The sequence below is a fragment of the Geotrypetes seraphini genome, chromosome 3, assembly GCF_902459505.1.
Source record: "Geotrypetes seraphini chromosome 3, aGeoSer1.1, whole genome shotgun sequence".
Classification (NCBI taxonomy): Eukaryota; Metazoa; Chordata; class Amphibia; order Gymnophiona; family Dermophiidae; genus Geotrypetes; species Geotrypetes seraphini.
The window spans coordinates 121172891-121198636 of NC_047086.1; positions in this window are offsets into that span (position 1 = coordinate 121172891).

Below are 25746 nucleotides of genomic sequence, written 5' to 3' on the forward strand. Positions count from 1 at the left end.
ACACCCTTCCGAGAGAGGTGGTAGAGTCAACACTGCATGAGATAGCAACAGGAGATGCTTAAATAGAAAGAAGATGGAAACACAACATGGCTACTGAGGTGTTATATTGGGTAAGAATAGTGGAATCTGAGGCCGATGCCGGACAGACTTGAATGGTCTGTCCCACAAATAATGAAAAAAAAGAAGAGTGGCCAAACCCAGCATGGGGGAATGGAGGCCGATGCCAGACAGATGTGTGCAGTCTGTGCCCCGCATGTGGCAAAAGACAGGTGAAAGTTCGACAACTCTAGTATGTCGATCATTTTATTTTACATACTGTGAATGGGGAGACTTCGGCATAAGAGGAAGGGGAAAGCATCTTGACTGATACGTGGTGTCTGGCTGACAGTATTCAACTTATCATCCGCATCAAGTTTGGCTACCTATATGGTTGATATGGTGGTGACTTCACAACCAGCATTGAAACATGGGTGACCTGGGCCTACACGGAGTGGTGGGCAGGGCTCCGTTTACCTTGTTGGGCAGACTGGATGGACCTTGAGGGCTGTGGCGTATCAAAAGGGGGACGGTCCACCCCAGGTGCATGATCTACGGGGGTGCACAACCAGCACACTGGGTTCAGGATCTCCGGCCCTACTCTGCCGCTGCTGCTTTCCCGAACTAGCAGCAAAGGCAGTAAACTTTAAATTCAGCCATCACAGGACCTTCCTGCACCTCCCCGCAGCTGCCAGTCTACCCCCTCCAAAGTTACTTCCTTGTTCCAGAGCAGCCGTGGGGAGGTGCAAGAAGGTCCCGTGATAACTGCTTTTAAGTTTACAGCTACAGCTGCCGGTTTGAGAAACAAATAGCAATGATAGGGAGGTGAGGGGGGCAGCATACTGAATGGCATTGGGATGGAGGAAGAGAGAAGGGATTAGGATGCTGGTATGGAAAGGTGGTGAAGGGAAAGGGAAATGGGGTGGCGGGAGAGAGGTGGGGCAGATGCTGATGGAATTGGAGTGTAGGGAGAAAGAGAGAAAGACAGAATGGGGAAGGATACTGGATAGAATTAGGTTGGAGGGAGAAAGAAGGGGCAGATGCTTACGGAAGTGGGGTGAAGAGAGAGAGATGGGGAAGATGCTTATGGAAGTGAGGTAGATCGAGAGAGAAAAGGGGGCAGCCATTGGATGTTAGTGGAGAGGGGAGGGGGAAGCAGATGTTGGATGAAAGTGCAGATGAGAGAGAGGGAAAGGGGAGCAGACATTGAATGGAAGTGGGGAGGAGAGAAGGAAGCAGATGCAGGAAGGAAGTGAGGCGGAGAGAAAGAGGGAAGCAGATACTGGATGTTAGTGGAGAGGACAGAAAGGGGAGAAAATGCTGGATGGAAGGAGTAGAGAAAGAGGGCACATGATGGAAGGAGGGGATAAATAAAAAAGGGCACATGCTAAATGGGGAAAAGAGGATAGAGTTCATGAAATACTGGAGGGGTGAGGGAAAGAGGTGGCAAACTATATGTATACACAGTGAAAAGAGGGCAATTGAGGACTAGATAGTAAGAAAGAATTTAATCTAGACGGATACTGAAAATAAATTGAGCCTGAAGACAAGAGACGAAGAGGAAAGGTAAGGGAGAGGAGACAGTGAAATACCAGGCCCGGGGGGGGGGGGGGTGGAGGAGAGGAAAGGGAAGAAGAGGAGAGGAGAAGAGAAGAGAAAGATGCCAGATCATTGGGGGAGGGGAGGAAAGAAGATGGATGCCAGACCAATGAGGTGGAGGGAGAAATGCAAGGGGGAGGCAGACAGTTTTTGGAAGCAGCATAGACGGAGAGAAGATGCCAAATGGAAGGGGCAGAGAGAGGGAAGACAGTGGATGGAAGGAAGAGAGTGGCAAGAAGATGAGGAAAGCAGAAACCACAGACAACAAAGGTAGGAAAAAAAATTATATATATTTTTCTTTAGGATAAAATATTATTGTAGCTATGTTGATAAATGTTTATAAATAGAAATAAGGTGATCCTTTTATTGGACTAATTCAAAGATCAAAACCCCCTCCAGGGAGCATTTTCAGAAGTGCTCCCTGTTCCACGTGCAGGTTCCAAAAGACAGGCAGAGCTCCAGAGTTTCAATACATGGATGAGGCGATGATACAGGAAGGAGGGTTTTAGATTTGTTAGGAAATGGGCAACATACTGGAGAAGGGGGAGCCTATTCTGCAAAAATGGGCTCCACCTTAACCAGGGTGTGACCAGGCTGCTGGCAACAACATTTAAAAAGGAGATAGAGCAGCTTTTAAACTAGAAACTGGTGGAAGACCGACAGTCGCTCAAAAGATATCATCACAAAAGGGAAGACAATGAAATTGCAATACAGGCCACAGTAGACCAGGTTTCTTTAAATACAGAGCAGGCTGATTTTAAAGATTGCAAATTATCTATGCCAGCTGCGGAGCAAATTGTGAACAGATATGACAAACACTGTTTGAAACGAGATGGGAGAGTTAGAATATATTGCACTAAATGAAAAGATAGATATAATAGGCATCTCTGAAACCTGGTGGAAGGAAGATAACCAATGGGACACCGTCATACAAGTTATATCGTAGTGATAGGGTGGATCGAATTGGTGGAGGCATAGCATTATATGTTAAGTAGGGCCTTGAATCAAATGGACTGAGAATTCTACAGGAGCAGAAACACACCTTGAAATCCCTATGGATAGAAATTCTGTGTGTAAGGGGGAAAAGGACAGTTATAGGAGTGTACTTTAATCCACTTGACCAAGATGAATGGACAGATCCTGAAATGTTATCAGAAATTAGGGAGGATAACAAACAGTGTAACACTGTAATGATGAGTGATTTCAACTACTCCGATATTGACTGGGTAAAGGTATCATCAGGGCATGCTAGGGAGATAAAATTCCTTGATGAAATCAAGGACTGCTTTATGGAGCAGCTGGTTCAGGAACCAACAAGAGGTGAAGTAATTCTAGATCTAGTTCTTAATGGAGCACATGAATTGGTAAAGGAGGTAATGATGCTGGGGCCGCTTGTTAACAGTGATCATAATGACCAGATTTGATATAAACCCTGGAATAAGTTTGCACAGCAGCACTTAGTTTAAAAAAAAAAAAAAAAGGAGACTGTGATAACATGAGGAGAATGGTAAAAAAAAAAGAAACTTGAGGTGCAGCTGCAAAGGTCAAAAATATACATCTGGCGTGGACGTTATTTAAAAATACCACCTTGAAAACCCAGATTAGATATATTCCATGTATTAAAAAAGGAGGAAGGAAGACCAAATAGCAGCCACTGTGGTTAACAAGTGAGGTGAAGGAAGCTGTTAGAGCTAAAAGAGAATCCAAGTAGAAGAAGGATCTGACAGAAAACAAGGAATGTCAAGTCAAATTCAAGCTGCTAATAATGGAGGCGAAGAAAGACCTTGAAAAGAAGATTGTGTTGCAGGCAAAAACACACAGTAAAATCTTTTTTAGGTATATTAAAAGCAAGAAGCCAGGGAGAGAATTGGTTGGACCGCTAGACGACCATGGGATAAAAGGAGCCCTCATAGAAGACAAGGCCATAGCAGAGAGATTAAATTATCCCCTCCTTTACAAAGCTGTGCTAGCATTTTAAGCACCGGCTGGTAAGAGCCAGAATTCCTATGAGACTCGGAGCTGTTTCCATGGTGGCCAGTGCTAAAAACGCTAGCACAGCTTTGTAAAGGAGGGGGTTAATTCTTAGCTTCAGTCTTCACTGAGGAAGATGTGGGGGAGTTTATGGTGCCAGAAATGGTATTCACTTGTGATGAATTGGAGAAACTCAGAAATCTTTGTGACTGGATGATGTAATGGGTCAATTTGACAAACTGAACAGTAGCAAATCACCTGGACTGGATGGTATACATCCCAGAGTGCTGATAGAATTGAAAAATGAACTTGCAGAGCTATTGTTAGTAATTTGTAATTTTTCTTTAAAATCCAGCATAGTACCAGAACGTGATGCCAATTTTTAAAAAGGGTTCCAGAGATGAAACAGGAAATTATAGACTGATGAATCTGACGTTGGTGCCGGGCAAAATGTTAGAGACTATTATAAAGAATAAAATAACAGAACATATACATAAGCATGGATTAATAAGAGAAAGCCAACATGGATTTAGTCAAGGGAAATATTGCTTCACCAATCTACTGCATTTCTTTGAAGGAGTGAAAGAACATGTGGATAAAGGTGAACCAGTTGATATTGTGCATTTGGATTTTCAAAAGGCATTTGACAAAAGTACCTCATGAAAGACTTCTAAGGAAATTAGAAAGTCATGGGATAGGAGGTAATGTCCTATTATGGAATAAGAACTGGTTGAAAGACAGAAAACAGAGAGTAGGTTTAAATGGTCAATATTCTCAATGGAGAAGGCTAAATAGTGGGGTTCACTATAATTCCAACACCAAACCTAATAAATCATATAACTAAACCTGAGAAAATCTGTACAATATAGATGTGAAAACAGGTAGAATTTCTGTCTCTTTATAATTTAGTTAGTTTAACTATCCGAAGGAAATGCCTCAGAATCTCGTCAGGGAAGAAACCTTCATCTAACTCGAGAAGGCAATTAACTTCATAGGCATACAAACCTTTCTTTTCTTCCTGGATGTTACATCATGGATTAGTGGGAGTGTGTCTCATAAGTATCTGCAGACGCGAGACATCCATCTTCGCATGGGCAGCACTGAGCGTGCTGTAGTGCCGTCAAAAGTTAGTGAAAACAGGTGGAATACAATTATCAGCAAGCTTTGTTTAACAAATCATGATCGTAGGGAGAGGGGAGACATGATCGAAACATTTAAGTACCTCATGGGACGTGTCGAAGTGGAAGATGATATTTTCTTTCTCAAGGGACCCTCGGCCACAAGAGGGCAACCGCTCAAACTCAGGGGTGGAAAATTTCATGGCGACACCAGAAAGTATTTCTTCACAGAGAGAGTGGTTGATCATTGGAACAAGCTTCCAGTGCAGGTGATCGAGGCAGACAGCGTGCCAGACTTTAAGAATAAATGGGATACCCATGTGGGATCCCTACGAGGGTCAAGATAAGGAAATTGGGTCATTAGGGCATAGACAGGGGGTGGGTAAGCAGAGTGGGCAGACTTGATGGGCTGTAGCCCTTTTCTGCCGTCATCTTCTATGTTTCTATGTTTGTTACGATATAACATTTATTTTTTTCTAGATCCAGTCCTTGACATTTCCTGATGCAGCCATCTGGTGAAACGCTGGCCATCGTTGGTTGGGCTGGGAGTTCTTAATGCTGCTACACATGCTGATAAGATAAGTTTCAACTTTGAGTTATTTGCTATATCTGTACATAACTTGTCTGATTAAGCACTTTTAACTTAGAAATCAATGATGTTTAATGTGAGCAAGTGCAAAGTGATGCATATCGGAAAGAGAAACCCGAACTATAGCTATGTGATGCTGGCTTCTATGTTAGGAGTCACTGTCCAGGAAAAGGATCTAGATGCCATTGTTGAGGATACGTTGAAACCCTCAGCAAAATGTGCGATGGAGGCTAAGAAAGTAAATAGAATGTTAGGAATTATCAGGAAAGGAATAGAAAACATAGATGAAAACATTTTAATGCCCTTGTACAGCCACAACTTGAAAACTGTGTGCAGTGCTGGTTGCCATATCTCAAAAAAGATATAGCAGAGTTAGAAAAGTTACAGAAAAGGGGGACAAAATGATAAAAGGGATGGGATGACTTCCCTATGAGGAATGGCTAAAGTGGCTAGGGTTCTACAGCCTAAAGAAGAGATGGCTCAGGGGAGATACAGTATGTTAGATGTCTATAAAATACTGAGTGGAGTGGAATGGGTAACATAGTAACATAGTAGATGATGGCAGATAAAGACCCGAATGGTCCATCCAGTCTGCCCAACCTGATTCAATTTAAATTTTTTCTCTTAGCTATTTCTGGGCAAGAATCCAAATCTCTACCCGGTACTGTGCTTGGGTTCCAACTGCCAAAATCTCCGTTAAAACCTACTCCATCCCATCTAAACCTCCCAGCCATTGAAGCCCTTTCCAGCCCATCCTTCCCCAAACGGCCATATACAGACACAGACCGTGCAAGTCTGCCCAGTACTGGCCTTAGTTCAATATTTAATATTATTTTCTGATTCTAGATCCTCTGTGTTCATCCCACGCTTCTTTGAACTCAGTCACCATTTTCCTCTCCACCACCTCTCTCGGGAGCGCATTCCAGGCATCCACCACCCTCTACATAAAGTAGAATTTCCGAACATTGTTCTTGAATCTACCACCCCTCAACCTCAAATTATGTTCTCTGGTTTTACCATTTTCCATTCTCTGGAAAATATTTTGTTCTACGTTAATACCCTTCAAGTATTTGAACGTCTGAATCATATGTCCCCTGTCCCTCCTTTCCTCTAGGGCAGTGTTCTTCAACCACCGGTCCATGGACCAGTGCCGGTCCACAGAAATTTCCTGCCGGTCCACAGGGCCAGCACGTGCATCAGGCCCAAAACAGTTTTCTTCAACCGCCGATCCACGGTGCGATCGATGCGGGGTTATCTTCAAGCCAACTCCATCTTCCTAACTGATTCAGTGCACAAAGCCACGGGCAGTGGCTCCTACGGGCCGCCTGAACCGGAAGCCTTCTCTCTGACGTTGCAACGTCAGAGGGAAGGCTTCCAGATGAGGCATGGGACATGCAAGGTGCAATTAGTACTATTATGGGGGCGGGGTCTGGGGTAGAAATTGGGTAGAGATGGGCGGGGTCTGGCCCATGACTTAGCCCAGTATTCTTCAACCGCCGGTCCACAGAATAATTCTTTTATTTCTGCCGGTCCATAGGTAAACATATTCAGGGCTTCCAGTCTCTCCTCATACATCTTCTGGCACAAGCCTCCTATCATTTTTGTCGCCCTCCTCTGGACTGCTTCAAGTCTTCTTACGTCCTTCGCCAGATACGGTCTCCAAAACTGAACACAATGCTCCAAGTGGGGCCTTACCAATGACCTGTACAGGGGCATCAACACCTTCTTCCTTCTACTGGCTACGCCTCTCTTTATACAGCCCAGCATCCTTCTGGCAGCAGCCACTGCCTTGTCACACTGTTTTTTCGCCTTTAGATCTTCAGACACTTTCACCCCAAGGTCCCTCTCCCCGTCCGTGCATATCAGCTTCTCACCTCCCAGCATATACGGTTCCTTTCGATTATTAATCTCCAAATGCATTACTTTGCATTTCTTTGCATTGAGTTTTAGTTGCCAGGCTTTAGACCATTCCTCTAACTTTTGCAGATCCTTTTTCATATTTTCCACTCCCTCTTCGGTGTCTACTCCATTACAAATCTTGGTATCATCTGCAAAAAGGCACACTTTTCCTTCTAACCCTTCAGCAATGTCACTCACAAACATATTGAACAGGATCATCCCTTGCGCCGAACCCTGAGGGACTCCACTACTCACCTTTCCTTCCTCTGTGCGACTTCCATTAACCACCACCCTCTGGCGTCTGTCCGACAGCCAGTTTCTAACCCAGTTCACCACTTTGGTTCCTAACTTCAGCCCTTCAAGTTTGTTCAACATCCTCCTATGAGGAACCTTATCAAAGGCTTTGCTGAAATCTAAGTAAATTACATCTAGCATATGTCCTCGATCCAGTTCTCTGGTCACCCAATCAAAAAATTCAATCAGGTTCATTTGGCACTTTCTCTGAGAATCTCGGAGAGAACAAGAACTAGAAGGCCTTGAGCATGCGCAGATGCTCAAGGCCCAGCACAAGCAACAGGGAGGATCTTCGGGCACTGGCACCAGCATGTCCTGTGCGTTGGTGCTGGTGCCAGTGACAAAGCGGGGTAAGCGATTGTGTTTGGGTGGGTGGGTGAGTGGGGGATGCCGATTGTGGCGGGAGGGGCTGATGTGAGTGGGGGGGATGCTGGATCGCAGGGGGGGGCTTGCAAATCGAGGCAAGCTCGGTTTCCAAGGTGCGGATTTTGCAAACATTTTGCTCGTCTTGCAAAACACTCGCAAATCACAGCACTTGTAAACCGAGGTTTGACTGTAATGTCTTTTTTTTTTTTTTAATCCAGTACTAAAGTTATACTTGAGACAATGGAGAGTGAAGAACCATCTGTGGAAGAAGCAACATTTAAACCCCAGCTTTCTAGCCTACTGCTATAACGACTAGAAAATTATTTGCTGCCTTTCTTTTTTTTTTTTTTTTTTTTCTTTATTTATAAGTTTAATACATTTATAATATCAAATGATATCAAAGAAAAAAAGGGTTACAATACGAAATTTGAACAAATATTACAAAAGAAACAATCCTTTACAAGCCCACTAAATGGGGAGACATATTTGTATTTTAACTAACTTAGAACATAAGAACATAAGAAGTTGCCTCCGCTGAGGCAGACCATAGGTCCATCCTGCTCAGCGGTCCGCTCCCGCGGCGGCCCATCAGGCCCATTGCCTGAGCAATGGTCTATACCTATCTATACCCCCCAATCCCTTTTTCTTCTAGGAATCTATCCACTTAAACTTAGTTTTAAGAAAAACAAAGAAATGGGTTGAATTCTAAAGAACACAAATCATTCCCTACTAAATTAGGACTCTGACATCCAACCAAATTTCTCATCAAATGAATAAAGAAAAGCAAGGTAAAAAAATAAAGTAAGATCTCACTTCTGTTCACGAGCTAATAAAAACTGCTGCAATTGAATGGGGTCCCAGAAAACTTTACCAAACATTTACAAGGAAATTTTAAATAAAAAGATGCTTCAAGTGCTTCTTTGCTGCCTTTCTAAGTGTTGTGTTAATTTCAAAGGTTTCATTTTGTATGTTGAGAAATGCAAGCTCAGTGTTAATTAGGTTAACTGTTTCATGCTCATTTTGGAGTGCGAGACGAAGAACTGGGGTTTTCCCCACCTAAATGCAATCTGTAAATACAGAAAAATATAGCTAGTAACTGGTGTTATTATAAGAATATGGATGGGGGTGGGAATATTTAACAACCCTATAAAATCCCCACAAGCATAGCTGTAACATCATCCAGTCTAAGAGACAACAAAGAACATTCCAGTCCCACAGCATTGACAAGGGAGTATGGCATTTCGGCTGAAGGGAACTGAGATACTGGTAAGTTACCTTCAATTGTCATGGAGAAGGGCACCACTTCTAAGAACATTTGTGACCATCTCTTGGAAAAGGTGACTAAAGTATCTAGAAACAAAAAAATGAAATTCTAATGAATTCTGTTAGAGCAAATAATTTGTAATATAATGTTAGAGCAAATAATTTGTAATCTAAGAGTCCAAATGCCATCTTTTTAGTATAAAAATAATAATAATAAAAAACTATAGAAATTCAAACATGTAACTTCCACAGACTGCTTTTGGACTCATGAGATGAAAAATCAGCCACTCTCAACACTTTGGGTCTGATACTTTAGTCACCTTTTCTCAGAGATAAACACAAATTACACAGCCTGGTATAATTCAGGCTGAGAGAAGAAATAATAGAGAAGGTCTTAGATGCTCTAACAAAATTGGCAATCTCTCAACATCCAACAGGTTTTTAAGAACTGAGAACAGCCAAGTGCATAAAAAAATCAAAGATTTAGGGACCCTTTCACCAAACTGCAGTAAAAAGTGACTTTAGCACAACCTTATGCAGGTCATTCCTGCTCATTAAGGACATTTTTAGCCCTGACATAAAGAAGCCAATTTTTTCTATTTTCTCCATTAATAGCCATGCACTAATTTTCTAATTAGTGTGTGAGCCCTTACCACCACCCATTACGTAGATGGAAAGGGCTTACTTACTAAACGTATGCTGATCAATTAGCACACAGCAATGTAATTGTTGCTAACTGATTAGAACAGAACATGCCCACTATTTAACCCCCCTCTCCCTGGATCTGCCCCCAGTGCAAAAAAATTTTTTTTTTAATTTTAGCTTTTAGGTAGTATGCACACATGCAAATATTATCATGGGATATCCGAGTACACAGCAGTAAGCCTTTTTTTTTTTTTTTTTTGCTGTGGTAAGCATGTGTCAGTGCTTACCGCTGCTTAGAAAAAAACACCCCTTAGAGTTGGTTGAAAAAGAGCTATGGTCATACAGTGTGCTGTCACATTCGGTCAAGTTAAAAAAAAACACAAAACTTCAGAGGTATTCAACTATGGAAAAAATCTAAGTTCGGTCTTCTGTTCACTTCATCTTGAAACTTGCACTATGGATCCACTAGCTCTTGAAGATGCAACTCCACACTCACTGATACAAATGGGGGCTGAGAATGCCTGAAGGTGAAGAGAGTCTCAAATGCTATGAGTTTATCTTGGGCAGACTGGTTGGGATGGGACCGTACAGGTCTTTTATCAGCCATCATCTACTGTTTTAGACTGTCTCCACAAAAGCAATGTGTGGCATGTGATTAAATGCATCTTCTACATCTGGCCTGGGGAAGATCCACAGTAAGGAGTATTGGGAAGGTAGGTAACCGTGCGGTCAAACTTGGCCTCAGCATAGAGATTGGTGGCAGGGTGGAAGGGAGAAGAGTCAAATAAAAGAGAGAGATAAGATGGAGAAAGAGCCTGGGAGAAACAGGCTAGAGGGGGAGGAATAATATCTGGAAGAGGAAACATCATAATCTCCAGAGGTCCAACAGTTAAGAGGGTCAAAGTGGATATTAAGCTTTTCTTTAAAGGCTTGATAAATATTTTACACAGTAACATAGTAAACAATGGCAGATAAAGACCCAAATGGTGCATCCAGTCTGCCCAAGAGTCACACTCATCATCAAGGGTGTTGGAAGCCTGGAATGCCCTCCCTGTAGACTAGGTAGTGGAAGCAAACCAGTGACCAAGTTAAAAAATGTATGGGATAGACCATAGAGCTCCTTTTACAAAGGCGCGCAAGCAGTTATAGCGCATGCTAAAATGTCCGGCGCGCTAGCCGCTACCGCCTCCTCTTGAGCAGGCGGTAGTTTTTCAGGTAGCGCACGCTATAGCATGTGCTAATCCGGTGCGTCCGCTAAAAATGCTAGCGCACCTTTGTAAAAGGAGCCCATAGAATCCCTAAATAGAAAGAGGATAGTATCGATACAAAACTCATCAGATCAACAACCATAACTTCATTTATGATGCTTAAATGCAACCCCAGTGGGAAAGTGATTTTTATATTATTTATTTTATATTATACTGTAATACTTTTTAGTTTATGTTTTAGCATACTGTAGGTGGATTTTTCTTCCTCACTGGGGGCTATTTCTGTGGACCAGTGGGTTATAAATGTTCTGAAATAAATAAATGAGCCTCAATGGAAGTGAAGGGAAAGGGAAGGAGAGAGAAGGAAGGATTGAGGAATGAAGAGAATATACAAAGAATGAGTGAAAAGGAAGGAAAAATATCTGGAGGATGGAATGGTTGTAAAGTGGGGAAGAGTGTCTGGAGAGAGAACAGGGACAAGGAGGGAAACAGTGTCTGGAATTAGTGAAGAAGGGGAAAATGTCCACTAAAGATGGAGAGTAAATGTGAGGAGGGAATTAATATATGGAGAAAGAGGATATGAAGGGAGAATAGTGTCTGAAAGAAGAGGTGTGAAAGACAAGAATATCTGGAATGAGGGGTGGATAATTGTAAAGGATATGGAGAATGCTAGCCCTGACTGGATCCTAAAAAGTAACATAACATAATATAACCTTGTGTTTATTGACCGCGTAACCAGAAATTCAACGCGATTTACAAAAGTTATAAAAGTAAACATGTTACATAAAATAAGATGATTCATTAAACAGTCAAATATTTAGAAAAAAGATGTCTTCAATTGTTTTCTAAAATGTCCATAAAAACAGGTAGTAACAATATTCGGAATTTGTTGTCATGAAGAGCTGCCTGAGATGCCAAAGTATGATTAAGAAATTTTTTACTCCTGCAACCCAGGACAGATGAAAAGTTAAACAAAGGATGAGTTCTTCTACTGTGTCTGTATGATGCTAAAGAAAATCTATTGACTAGGTAAGAAGGAGCTATATCATAAAGATTATATGCTACAAGCAGTGGTGTTCCAAGGACGGGGGGTGTGGACCGCCCCAGGTGCCAGCCCAAGGGAGGTGCACAGCCGGCCGGGTTCAAAACCTCCCATGCTGCTCTAAATGGTACCTCAGCGAGGCTGCCGTACTTACTCCGGACCAGAGTTGGCAGCCGCGCTGAAGTGCAGGAAGGTCCCACGATGCCTGCGTCTACCACCTCTGCTCCGGAAGTATCATCAGAGGGGTGGTCCAGCAGCCGCAATCATCGCGGGACCTTGCTGCAACTCCCTGCGTCTGCCGGCCCACCCCCCTCTAACGTCACTTACCTCTTCCAGAGCAGAGGCACCAAAAGCAGTCATCGCGGGACCTTGCTGATTTAGATGGAGAGAGAAAGGAGCATAGCAGGATGGTGGAAGGAGAAAAAGGGGGTCAGGGTGGTATGGAAGAGTGATGAAGGGTGAGAAAGGGGGTCAGGGTGGTGAAGGGTGAGAAAGGGGGTCAGGATGGTAAGGAAGGGTGGTGGAGGGAGAGAAAGTGGGAAGATGCTGATGGAATTGGTGTAGAGGGAAAGGGGAGAGAGACATAAGGGGGAAGGATACTGCATGGAATTGGGTTGGAGGGACAGAAAGGTGGCAGATGCTGATGAAAGTGGGGGGAAGGGAGAGGAGAGAGTGAAATGCCAGACCATGGGGGTATGGGAGAAGGAAGAAGAGGAGAGGAGAGAAATGCCAGACTATTGGAGGAGGGAAGGGAAGAAGATAGATGCCGGGGGTGAAGGAAGAGATGGAAGGGGGAGGCATAAAGTTTCTGGAAGGGGAATAAAAGGAGAGAAGATGCCATATAGAAGGGGCAGAGAGAAGGTAGACAGTGGATGAAAGGAAGAGAATGACAAGAAGATGAGGAAAGCAGAAACCAGAGAAGACAAGGTAGAAAAAAAATTATATTTATTTATTTTTTGCTTTAAGGGAGATGCATCACTTTTTCTGTGGTATTGCATTGTGTGCAGAGTCCAGCTTCTTGGTGGTTCAATTTAACCTTTGTCTATGTATTTCTATTTTATCCTCTCTTTTACAAAACTGTAGAGCATTTTTTAGCGCCGGCCGTGGTAGTAACAGCTCTGATGTTCAGAATTCTATGAGAATCTGAGCTATTACCACCATGGCTAAAAACCACACTACAGTTTTGTAAAAGGGGGAGTAGTTAGTTTGTGATTACAAATTCCAAACTAGGCGAAGGTGTTTTCTGTGTCTTCGAAAGACATGGTTTTCTGTTAGGATTGACAGTGTAGGATTGATCTGTACTAGTCCGGCTTGTTTAGTTTTACAATGGGTGTATTGATGTTGTACTGTTCACTGCAGTATGTAAGATGCTGCCTTTTCCTAGGTACAATCTTGTGTGATGTATGGATTGTTACTAAAAATCATGTTTTCATACAGATGGAGGGGGTATCAAAAAATGATGGGCCCCGGTTGTCACATATGCTAGATATCCACAAATGACCCAGATATCATGAATCCACAATGTGTAAAGAAATAAACACTTTCAATAGTGATTGCTGTGATGTCCTATAATATGATATGAGAACAGCATAGGCTATACAATAACTCAAAAATGAAGGAGAAAGCCTCAGAAAGGGCCCTCCCGAAGTGGTTTGTTAAAGGTGGTCGAGCGGTCACCTCATTGGCAAAAATCCTTCAGTATATGTTAAAGCCTTATGCTGTGCTTCGCTAAAGAAAATAAAAGATAGAAGAAAAATTTCAACTTATCTTCAGCTGATCGTTTGAAATTTTTCTTCTATCTTTTATTTTCATTAGCAAAGCACAGCATTAGGCTTTAACATATACTGAAGATTTTTGCCAATGAGGTGACCGCTTGACCACCTTTAACAAACCACTTCGGTGGAGGTGGGAGGGCCCTTTCTGAGGCTTTTTCCTTCATTTTTGAATTATTGTATAGCCTATGCTGTTCTCATATCATATTATAGGACATCACAGCAATCACTATTGAAAGTGTTTATTTCTTTACATATGCTAGGTATGCCACTGGCTACAAGATATCAGTCAGCCCATTCTGGGTACTATTGCAAAGGTTATATCCCCATAACTGTCAGCCGTAGAGCATGACCATGTGTAAGATAGATTGTAAAAGTGAGAGACAGAGGAAAGAAGAGGTTTGTGAAGATGAGAGAGTGTGGAATTGGGATTAGGAAGGAGGTGAAAGAGGGGGAAATGAGAAGCTGTGTGGAGGTAATAGAAAGGGAAGAGAGCTTGATCCAAGAACGGTAAAGTAGCAGCAAAGGAGCTAGAAATGAGAGGGAATGAGAGTCAGGGAAAGGTAGATGAGCTTGGAGGGAGTACAGAAGGCGGAGGATTAGGGAGTGATTTAAAGACAGAGGAAATAGTAGACTAGAAAGGAGAAAGAGACGGGGTAATGGGGAGGAGATTAGACAGGTAAAAGGAAGGTGGCAGGAAGGAGAAGAGAAAAAGATTGAGGATAAGAGAGTGGGAGAAAAGAAAAAAATGAGGAATATAATATAGAAATGATGATGAAAAAGATGAAAGGGAATGGCAACAGGAAGAAAAAAGAAATGGAAAGGAGACCCTGAAAAAGGTAGGAAAACTGGAAATAAAACTGGGACCATCCTAATTAGAAAAATAAAATGACCAAAGTTAGAAAACAAAAGGGGGTTATTTTTTTCTTTCTTCAATTTTTAGGGACTGGATTATGTCAGCTTTGGGAAATGTGTTTCTTTTCTGTTTTTATATTTTTCAAAGTGCAGAAGGAAATGCATTTCTATTTTTCTCTTTCTAGTATTGCACAGGGTAAAGAATCTGGCTTTTTGGGGTTTCCATTTCATTTCTGTCTGCACCTTTATTTCTCTTTTGTGGCTCTTTATTCTGAATCAGGTCAGGGTCTGTCGATGGTTTTCAAGCATGAATGGAGACTTTTTTGCTATTGTATATTTCATACGTAGGGACCTGAAGCAGTCCAGTTTACTTTTTTTTCCTCAGAGACATATTTGATTTTTCTTTTTGGACCTGTAGTAATATTTGCAGTGTTTCCTTTCATGCACGTGTTGGTGCAGTGTGGGTCTTAGGATTTAATAATGTTATGGTATGATAAATTTTTACATAGGTTCTGTGTAACTTCTTTGTATGGTTCTGTTTTACTTCACAGAGGGCTAGATTCTGTAAATGGTGCCCAGTTAGGTACCAAGATGATGCATACTAAGCTAGTATTTTGTAAAGGATGCCTAGTTTAGCATGCGTGAACACTTACCGTATTTTCACGCATATAACGCGCGCGTTATACGCGTTTTTACCTACCGCGCATACCCCTCGCGCGTTATACGCGTGAGCGCGGTATACAAAAGTTTTTCTACATAGTTCCCACCCCGCCCGACGCCCGATTCACCCCCCCAGCAGGACCGCTCGCACCCCCACCCCGAACGACCGCTCGCACGCGCTCCCACCTGCACCCGCGATCGGAGCAAGAGGGAGCCCAAGCCCTCTTGCCCGGCCGACTCCCCGACAATATCGGGCCAGGAGGGAGCCCAAACCCTCCTGGCCACGGCGACCCCCTACCCCCACCCCGCACTACATTACGGGCAGGAGGGATCCCAGGCCCTCCTGCCCTCGACGCAAACCCCCCTCCCTCCAACGACCGCCCCCCCAAGAACCTCCGACCGCCCCCCCAGCCGACCCGCGACACCCCTGGCCGACCCCCACGACACCCCCACCCCCCTTCCTCGTACCTTTGGTAGTTGGCCGGACAGACGGGAGCCAAACCCGCCTGTCCGGCAGGCAGCCAACGACGGAATGAGGCCGGATTGGCCCATCCGTCCCAAAGCTCCGCCTACTGGTGGGGCCTAAGGCGCGTGGGCCAATCAGAATAGGCCCTGGAGCCTTAGGTCCCACCTGGGGGCGTGGCCTGAGGCACATGGGCCCAACCCGACCGGGGGGGGGGCAGGGCAGGGCGGGTAAACGGAGAGTCGGGACAGCGCACGGAGAGTTGGGGAGGGCGAAAGGAGAGTCGGGGTGACCAGAGGAGAGTCGGGGCGGGCGAAAGGAGAGTCGGGGTGGCCAGAGGAGAGTCGGGGCGGGCGAAAGGACAGTCGGGCAGCATGCGCGTTATACCCGTGAGCGCGGTATACAAAAGTTTTTATATATAATATCGTGGTTTCTGCGCGCTATACCCGTGTGCGCGTTATACACGGGTGCGCGTTATCTGCGTGAAAATACGGTACACTTGCCAAAGCTGGAAAAGAGGAGGGGGCCTAGCGATAATCCTTAAATGCTACTTTGACTTCACCAGAATGGACTCAAAAATCACTGAAGATCTGGAAATCATCACCTGCAAGATCACCAACCCGGAACTGGAAGAATCTCTAATAGCCACACTATTCTACATCCCCCCCAATAAATGGTCAAGTGCAAAAGAAGAATTCTTTGAATGCCTTTCATCCAATACCATAAAAGGTCCATACAACTTACTTCTGGGAGACATAAATGTTCACCTAGAGAAAAAGGAAAAACCGGAAGTGACAGAAATCGACTTGTTCCTAAATACCCTGGGCTTTGAAATTCCTGACAAAGAGGAAACACATGAAAAGGGACACCAACTGGACATCGTCACTTTTTCCCTCAAAGACCCCGACGCAAAAAAAAAAAATACAATACCATGCAGGAAAATGGGTTAAGAACATATGGTCAGATCACTATACTTTCAATTTTGAATTATGTTGGCAAAAGAAACACTCAACAGCAAAAGATATAAACAAAACCAGTTTGAAAAAAACAGTCACCTGCAGAAACATCACCAATCCAACAGAATTCTGGACCCATTATGAACTACACCCCAAAATAGAGGAAGAGCAAGATTTCCCCACTAGATGGGACAAATTCACAAAAGACACACTAAATCAAATAGCTCCTGTTCAATCATACAAAAAGAACACAAGGGCATCAAAAGAATGGTATGACGCCGAATTATTAGCCCTCAAACAAGATCTCAGAAAACTGGAAAGAGTATGGCAAAAAACAGACAAAGTGGAAGATAAAATTAAATGGAAACAAAAAATGAAAAATTACAAGAATCGGATCAAAGAAAAGCATTATAACTGTTATGCACAGAAAATAGGAACAACCAATACAAACAGTAGAGAACTATTCAAACTAGTAAGCAAAATAACAGACACCACACAGATACTACATAACCATCACGATCAAATCCCTAGCCAACCACTTTAGGAAAAAAATCACCGACCTCAGAGCCTCAATACCCCCTCCTCCACCCAATCTTGAATTCAACCTCAAAACGCAGAGTAGTGAATCCAAAGGCGATATGAGCTGGAACCACTTCGAGCCCCCAGATTGGAATAACTTCCTTGCACTCTTCAACAAATACTCCAAATCAAATTGTCTACTAGATGAATGTCCGTCTAAGATCATGCAAGATGCAATACCAGAATTTAAGAGGGACCTATTTAACTAGGCAACTTACTCTCTCAAAAACGGAACCTACCTGGAAAATATGGGACACATCCTAATCACACCCATACCCAAAGACCAGAAGATCTCGCTCACACTGGCGTCCAACTACAGACCCATAGCGAGCACCCCCTTTTTCACCAAAATGCTGGAAGGGCTGGTCAACTTGGAATTAGTAAATCACTTAGATAAGTACTCTCTCCTAAATGACCACCAATCTGGATTCAGAAAAGGATTCAGTACCGAGACAGTCCTAGGCTCTCTCCTTAACCACCTATATGACCTTTTCAATCAAAGTTCCAGCGCCTTGATCCTACAGTTAGACTTCAGCAGTGCCTTTGATCTCGTGGACCACAAAACTATGCTTAGGTGCCTCGACGAAATGGGAATATCAGGAAGAGTGTGGACCTGGTTCCAAGGTTTCCTAACCAAACGATCTTATCAAGTGGTCCATGAAGGAAATTACTCTGAACCCTGGAAAAGCCCCTCGGGAGTCCCACAAGGATCCCCCCTATCTCCCACCTTGTTCAATATATACATCTCTTCTCTAGGCCACCTTTTACAAAAGCTTAACCTAACTTATTATATATACACAGACGACATCTCCATACTAATACCAATAACAAATGTGACCTCAACCAACTCAAAACATATCTCCTCCATCATGCTTGAAATAGAAAAATGGACTTTAAACTTCAAACTGAAATTAAACTCAGAAAAGACAAAGATTTTCCTTGCTAGCCCAAACGAGAAAATCTCCACAATTACAATATATGTAAACGGCCATGATCACCCAATACTAAAAACCATAAAAATACTGGGAGTCACCCTGGATACCCACCTGACCCTGACCGAGCACATAAACTCGGTGACTAAAAAATGCTTCTTCATCCTTTGGAAACTGAAAACCATAAAAAAATACTTCGACCCGCTATCCTTCAGAATATTGGTACAATCAATGATTTTATCCACCCTGGACTACTGTAACATTGTCTACTTGGGAATATCTAAAAAAAATGTGAGAAAACTGAGAATAGTTCAAAATACGGCCATCCGTCTAATATTCGGACTAAAGAAGAGCGATCATGTTAGTCCATTCTACAAACTCCTTCATTGGTTACCAATTGAAGCACGAATTCTATTCAAATTCTCCTGCCTCTGCTATAAACTAATCTGGGGACTGGCCCCCAGCTACCTACTACCTCACTTCGAATTCCACTCCTCTATTAGGCCTACCAGAAACCGTAACCTCTTTACCTACACAAATATCATAGGCTGTAGATATCGCACCTTCTTTGATAGAACATTCAAATTCCAAGCAGGTAGACTGCAAACTTGGACAGGCTACTTTACTGATGCCGCCAGAGAATCATATAGTATCTTTAGGAAAGAACTAAAAACCACCTTGTTTAAGAAATTTATAACCTAACCAGACTTCTCCCCTAAAATCGGAGCCTCCTCCCATCCCAAGGAGTCCATCTACCCTCTTTTGCCAAAATTTCTATCTTTAATTGTTACCAGTTTTTCCCACTGGTGCCCGTCCTTCGTTCAAATGTACCAAGTTAACAACTTACTTCTCATCAACATCTTATGTTATCTTTTTCACCTTCACAGTCTTGTAACTCAAAGCACAATCTCCTTTCTCTTCTCCTACTTATGCTCTGAATATCGTCGACTGTATAATGCTACTCATTGTGAAACCGTGTAATACACAGACCCTGTAACTCTCCTGTTACTATCACTAGATGTTCAATGCTATACTCTGTAATTCGCTGTCTGTACAGTTTCTCTTCATTGTAAACCGCCTAGAAGTCGCAAGATTGTTGGCGGTATATAAGAATAAAGTTATTATTATTATTAAATGCTGGCACCCAACTAATAGCAACTAGGCACACAATTTCAGGTACAGAGGAAACTTGGTTTACGAGCATAATTTGTTCCAGAAGCATGCTCGTAAACCAAATTAGTCGTATATCAAAGCAAGTTTCCCCGTAGGAAGTAAGGGAAACTCACTTGATTGGTTCCACCTCCCCTCCCCCTCCTGCGGCCACTGGTGCTGCTCCACCCCACCCCACCACATCCCCAAAAGACCTCCCACCCCCACCCCCACCCAAGGCCACTGGTGCGCTTCCACATTCTCCCCGTGAACCGGCATCACCCCCCCCTTGCGAACACCCGCCTACCCAAACTGAAGCCTTACCCCCATCTGTCACTAGCATGCAGCACCAACCCATAGGAGGTGCTGGTGCCTGAAGATCGTGCTGTTTGCCAGACTGGGCCTTGAGCATCTGCGCATGCTCAAGGCCTTCTGGCTCCCACCTCTCTCCAATCTTTGGGCACCGGCACCTCCTGTGCCGGTGCCAGATGGGGGTAAGGCTTCGGTTTGGGCGGGCAGGCATTCGCAAGGGGGGGCGATGCCAGTTAGCGGTGGGGTGGCGTTTGTGAGCAGGGGGGGGCGATGCTGGTTCGCGGGCGGGGGGGGACTCGCAAATCGAGTCAACGCTCGGTTTGCGAGTCACGATTTGCAAAAATGTTGTGCTCATCTTGCAAACCACGGTACTCACAAACCGAGGTTTGACTGTATTCCATAACACTATGGGGATGATTCTTTAAATCAGTGAATCACAAACCGTATGCCACAGCACACTAGTGTGCCACAGTGAGATTCTGGGTATGCTGTGAGAGACGTCCTATACGCAAGTCAGCTGGCATCGACACCTTTCCTCCTCTCCACTCCTCCCCAATATAGCAATTTCAGGGCTAACAGATAGAGGGATTTCCAAAACCCTGCAGTCTCGCCAGGTTTTGGAAGTCCACAAGCACAGGGCCTGTGTCTGGAAGTCCCCAAGCTCAGGGCTTGTGTCTGGAGGGCCTGTGTCTGGAGGCCTCCAGACACAGGCCTCTGCATATGCGCAGACATCAACATGATGATGTCACTTGTGTGCATAATGTCATTGCATCGACATCCATGCATGTGCAGAGGCCCTCCAAATGTGGGCCCAAGTTTAATGTACCGGGGCAGAAAAAAATCTTGCGACACACTGCTTTAAACAGTGCCTACCATGGCAGGCATCTACAAAATGGGTGCATGCTGCGTGTCGATCACAGACAGGCAGCGCTTCCAGAATTGCGGCTTCACAGGACCCTAGGCGCCAGAAATATTAGCCAGGGTTTCACAAGCCTACATTTCTGGCATTTAGGGTCCCGTAAGAATCACAGCCAGCAGCGCATAATGCCACTGAAGTCTGGCACCACCCCTAGCCATGCCCACTTCTGGGCTTTGGCTTCACTATGTGCCACTAGCTACCGGGGACCTAGGCACCGGTCCTGGAAGCTACGTAGCGGCGCTTTATTTTTAAATTACTTTTTAATTGGTTTGAAATTATGCAGTCAATTACCACATCATTTAGCACTAATTAAAACAATTAACTTTGGCGGTGATAGGATGCCTGCCGCCACTTAACTTTTTTTTCTTAACTTAAGGTGGTGTTGTAAATCACCTTAATTGCCTTATACCGACACTGCTTTCACTCTCTCAGCCCTCAGAGATGCCACCAGGGGATCAAATGATCATATCCTCTGGCTTTATGCACCTAATCTTCATAGGGTTGATATTATATTTTTAGGTATGTTTTTAATTTTATAATTTTATTATTTTATTATTTACTCTTATTGATAATTTTTTAAAACAATAAATATACTAAAGAGTATTGATACTTAGCTTTATACGGAGTGGTTGCTGGAAAGGGATAGACAAGCCAACATGTTTCACCCGTAAAGGGGGTTTCCTCAGGGCTATTACCCCTGTAACAAAAAAGGCTGGCTTCAGTAAAAAACTAAGTCAAATAACATACACTTATAAATATAACAATTGTATCTGTACCTTGTTTATTCGTTGTTCACGACGTGTGGTCACGTCGTGAACAACGAATAAACAAGGTACAGATACAATTGTTATATTTATAAGTGTATGTTATTTGACTTAGTTTTTTACTGAAGCCAGCCTTTTTTGTTACAGGGGTAATAGCCCTGAGGAAACCCCCTTTACGGGTGAAACATGTTGGCTTGTCTATCCCTTTCCAGCAACCACTCCGTATAAAGCTAAGTATCAATACTCTTTAGTATATTTATTGTTTTAAAAAATTATCAATAAGAGTAAATAATAAAATTATAAAATTATAAAATTAAAAACATACCTAAAAATATAATATCAACCCTATGAAGATTAGGTGCATAAAGCCAGAGGATATGATCATTTGATCCCCTGGTGGCATCTCTGAGGGCTGAGAGAGTGAAAGCAGTGTCGGTATAAGGCAATTAAGGTGATTTACAACACCACCTTAAGTTAAGAAAATTCTGTGACTTCACCTTATACAAAGTTGAAGAATTTAAGCCAATCTTCCAAGCCACTTAACTTTTGGCATCTCAATGAGAATCCGGGCTTGTATTTATATCCTGAGCACACCTTTGACTCGCCTGTACCCTTCCATTATCATGCCCCCTTTGGAATTGCATACCATAACATTTAGGCACACATGTTACAGAATAGGGCAGCTACAAATAAATCCTAATTAAGTGCTTGCTAAATCCAGTACTTGGAATTGATTGTTAGCCCCTAACTGACTAGTTTATACAAGTACATGGGTCTGGATCCACGTCCAAATTTGGGCAATCTAGGGGAAAGTCTCTTGTAGTGGAAGGAGTTTGTTACTGTCCCTGAAGTGATACCACAAGTACAGTCATTTTTTTGAATGGCCAGTTTTACAGGGAAATATTGCAGCTTCAATCTGCATTACAGAACAGAAGGTGTCTCGTCTTGGACAAAAGTTAGACTTCAATCCAAAATAAATGAAACTGCTATGCAAAGAATCAGGGTTGTTGTTTTTTTTCTTTATCCAGACAACATGTACCAGTACTACATAATAGCTCTTTTTTTTGCCTCTTGAAACAGGGGGGGAGGAGGAGATGTAACGAAAGGGAAATGAAGAAAAAATTAAAATAGGAATAAAGAAAACATGAAAAACTGATGTAGGATCAAGACAAAGGAATGAGAAAGAAACAAAAGTTAAAGGCAAAATAAATAAAGGAACAAGAAATGCACACTTATAAAAATATTTAATTGAAAATATTCTAAATAGGCAGACTATGAGGAGTAGGCAGAGGGCAGGAAAAGAAAAAAGAAAGGTAAAGGGGATGGAACTTGAAGCGGTTTACATATTATATACAGTACTTATTTTGTATCTGGAGATCTTGCCATTTATTTGTGACCTGGACTGGCTTCTGTGGAAACAGGATACTGGGCTTGATGGACCTTTGGTCTGTTCCAGTATGGTCTTAAAATTAAATCAAATCTAGTTAAGTCATAATCACTAATGTTAGCAAATACACATATGAGGGGCATTCAATAATTTATCTACCTCAGTAGGAAAGAAAAGAATTTTCAAAAAATTTTGTTTTATTTTTCAGTACAGTTCCCCGATAACTCCATACACTTCATCCACTTTTCCTGCAATAACTTTAATCCCTTTGAAAGGAATTTGTTCTTGACTTTCAAACCAGGATGTCACATCTTCCTTGATGTCGTCAACATTTGAAAAGTGCTGTCCACGGAAACATTTCTTCAAAACGCAGAACAGGAAATAATCCGAGGGAGTCAGGACAGGACTGTAGAGTGGCTGGTTCAGCTGCTGAAAGCCACATTCTCGGATGGCAGCCTGTGATTGTCGTGAAATGTGCACTGGCAGATTGTCGTGAAGAAGCAGCATACCTACTGTGAGTTTTCCTCATCTTTCTCCTTGATTGACTCCCGCAATCATTTTGTTGATATAACTCTCCCTGGTTATGGTCATGTGGCATGAACTCCAGAAGCAAACGTTCATCATCCCAGAAGACAATTGCTATGACTTTGCCTGCAGATTTTTCTGACTTGAATAGTTTGGGGTGGGGGATGACTTGTGCTTCCACTGCATTGACTCCATTTTGGACTCAACATGAATGTGATAGACCCAAGTCTCATCTCCAGGCATCAAATGATGAAAAAAAATTCACTTGGTCTTCACGGAACATCTCCATGTTTTCCTGAGAGCACTGGAACCTCAAGGCCTTCTAACATAGTGTCAGTATTCTTGGAACCCATCTTGAAAGTTGGACATGCCCAACTTTTCATGAATTATTTTCCAAAGCATATCTGCCGAGATGCCCATTTCTTCAGCTATTCGGGAAACTTTAATTTGTCTGTCTGACAAAGTTATATCCTCGACTTCCTTGCACATTTCTGTGGAAGTTGCTTCCACAGACTGCTAGGATCATCTTCAATGGACTCTGTACCCCACTTAAACTGCTTGCAGGCTGATAGGGCAGACTCACCATAAACTGCAGTCATGGGTTCATAGATCTCCTTTGGCTTTTTCCCTTCTTTTGTGAGAAATTTTTATCTCTGAACAGTACTCCAAAGCTAGCTATTTCTTACTTGACTTGCACAAGGACTCTCCTGACATCCTGTCTCTTGGAATGTTAGACTCGCATTGAGCTGCAACTGTGCATGAGTAACCTTTAGACATGTCACAACATGCACAGACTTATTTCAACATGCTTGCTAGTTTCTTTCATACTCAGGTAGATAAATTATTGAATGCCTCTCATATGAAAGTGTTAATAAATATACTGTATCATTCCTAAAATCAAAGCAGACATGCCTTAAAAAGATATTGACTAAAACATGCCTATACAAACATAAATACTACAGTACTATAAAAGTCAAATAGAGATGAATTAAATAACATACCAAAGAGGTGTGTTTTAAGGCATCACCTACTTGGTAAGTCACTAAAGGACAAAAAATAAAAAGTGAACTCAACTCATGTACCCAGACCTATAAACCCAATGCAAAAGTTAAATTAACTCCAATCCCCTAAGTATAATTTAAATTCCTCCATCACAATATAGATTTCAGACACCCTTTGTACAACACCCATTGAAATGTCCTACCCTTCTCTTCAATGAGGAGACTAATATAAATTAGAGGTAAATTTTTTTTATAACTGGGGCTGGAAGAGACTTCTGAAAAGTGGCGTACCAAGGGCGGGGCATGCCGACCACCTCGGGTGCCAGCCCTAGGGGGATGCACAGCCGGCCGGGTCCAGAACCTCCCGCACTACTTTAAACGGCACCTGCACCTCAGTGCGGCTGCCGTACTTATTCTGAAGCATAATCAGCAGCCGCGCTGAAGTGCAGGAAGATCCCGTAATGACTGCTTCTGCTGCCTCTGCTCCAGAAGACGTACATGACGTCGGAGGGGGTGGACTGGCAACCGCAGTCATCACAGGACTTTGTCGCAACTCCCTTCGTCTGCCGGCCCACCCCCTCCAATGTTATTTACATGTTCCGGAACAGAGGCAGCAGAAGCAGTCATCGCGGGACCTTGCTGGTTTGGAGGGAGAGAGGAGCACAAAAGGGTGGCAGAGGGAGAGAAAGGGGGTCAGAGTGGTATGGAAGGGTGGTGGAAGGAGAGAAAGGGGGCAGATGCTGATGGAATTGGTGTGCAGGGAAAGAAGAGAGAGACAAGGGGGAAGGATACTGGATGGAATTGGGTTGGAGGGAAAGAAAGGGGGCAGATGCTGATGTAATTAGTATGCAGGGAAGGGATACTGCATGGAATTGGGTTGGAGGGAAAGAAAGGGGGCAGATGCTGATGGAAGTGGGGGAAGGGAGAGGAGAGAGTGAAATGCAGACCATGGGGATATGGGAGAAGGAAGAAGAGGAGAGGAGAGAAATGCCAGACTATTGGAGGAGGGAAGGGAAGAAGATGGATGCCAGACCAATGGGAGGGAAGGGAGAGATGGAAGGGGGAGGCATAAAGTCTCTAGAAGGGGAATAGAAGGAGAGAAGATGCCATATAGAAGGGGCAGAGAGAGAGTAGACAGTGGATGAAAGGAAGAGAATGACAAGAAGATGAGGAAAGCAGAAACCAGAAAAGACAAGGTAGAAAAAAAATTCTATTTATTTATTTTTTGCTTTAGAGGAGATGCATTACTTTTTCTGTGGTGTTGCATTGTATGCAGAGTCCAGCTTCTTGGTGGTTCAATTTATCCTTTGTCTATGTATTTCTATTTTGTCCCCTCTTTTACAAAACTGTAGAGCATTTTATAGTGCCGGCCATTGTGGTAACAGCTCTGATGCTCCGAATTCTATGAGAGTCTAAGCTGTTACCACCATGGCTAAAAACCA